The sequence below is a fragment of the Hemibagrus wyckioides genome, linkage group LG02, assembly GCF_019097595.1.
Source record: "Hemibagrus wyckioides isolate EC202008001 linkage group LG02, SWU_Hwy_1.0, whole genome shotgun sequence".
In the NCBI taxonomy this organism is placed as follows: domain Eukaryota; kingdom Metazoa; phylum Chordata; class Actinopteri; order Siluriformes; family Bagridae; genus Hemibagrus; species Hemibagrus wyckioides.
The window spans coordinates 11,043,005-11,044,672 of NC_080711.1; positions in this window are offsets into that span (position 1 = coordinate 11,043,005).

Here is a 1,668-nt window from a genome sequence, read left to right on the forward strand (position 1 = left end):
GATGAACCGGCGACAGAGTCATGGGTGGCCAAGGCTCTCTGATGCACATGGGGAGCGAAGGCAGGCCCGTGTGATCCGATCCAACAGACGAGCTACAAGTTAATGCTGGTTCTGATAGAAAGGTGTCAGAATACACAGTGCATGACCGGTCAGGGCTGTTTAGGCAGCAAAAGGGGGACCAACACAATATTAGGCAGGTGGTCATAATGTTATGCCTGGTCAGTGTATATGTTATAAGATACCACTGGTTTACAGTTACTCTAGTTTGCACTTTTTTTTCGGCGCTGCGTATCCTGTACTGTCCTCTGTTGTTTTTGTATTTTCTCTTTGCACCTGGTTATACATGTTGCACTTTATGTAGCTAGGACAAACTTTCTGTCCTTAGCTGTTATGTTGTCTATGTAGCACCAGGGTCCCGCACCAGGGAAACGTTGTCTTATTTCACTATGTATTGCGTCAGCTATATGGGGTTGAAATGACGATAAAAGCCTCTTGACTTGACAAGGCAATAAAGTATATTTAATTACTGTAAACTAGTAAAGCTTGTAATAAATAATGTACTGTGAAAAGAACTTAAAAATGAATATTTTACAATGTTTACCCTATCCCCCCCCCGACTCATTTTGTGTTTTCTCTTAAAACATGACACACTGCACATCACAATAAGAAACTTTATTACATATCCTAAAATACATTAAGACATTAATGTTTGAGACAAATAATCAAAATAGTTAGGACTTAATGTCACATTGTAACATTCATTAAAGCAGTTATTAAAAATAAAGATTGCCACCTTATTGGAAAGCAAAGCTTTTTTTTTTTTATAGGACACAGTTACAGACATGTCAGCTTTATTGTTTTAAATTATACAAAGCTATAAACAAATAAAAATAAAGATTTTATTTAATCGAATACTCATTAAATGCAACTTCTGTTGAAAGTCCCTTTTTGGACACGGGTGTAATTTATAAGTGTTAATGTCTGTTATCATCTGATTTGTGCTTTATTTTCACTTATAGCATATAGAAGGCTCAACATTTTGTCACTGATTTAGAACAGCTTGTATTGTATTAAGACAATGGATTAAGTGCTGTATCGATTTAAACAAATGTTAAAATCTCGTCGAAATAGTTTTGACCAATTTGTGAGTAATGCTACACTGAAACACTCCATTACACTGAATGACCACGAAACTGAACTACTGTATTTGAAGAGCTGATGTACACCAAGATAACAAATGAGGTTCAGATTGAAAGCGTCACAGATCACATCTGAATCTCTCAATTTCATCAGGCATCTCCTCTCCTTCTCTACATTCATTTACATTCTGCCTTATATCCTTTCCAGCTGTGCTCCAGCTAACCTGCTTATCCAGCTATCAAACATGTCATACCTACTATTACCATCATGATGAAAAAATATAAATCACATAAGCTCCTGACCGAGTCATTTGATGTCTTACTGAATATTATCTCACTCAGAAATGATAACAGACATTTCTATCCATTACTTTAGTTGTATATACATATATTTATGTATACATATCAATACATAATGTACAATTTATGCTACCCAAATTTAATCCTTAAAAACCGGCAGGAAAACCAATTCCTTCCATTTACTCTTTCAATGCTGTTGTCTTTACTGGGGCCCAGATTTTCATGTGTA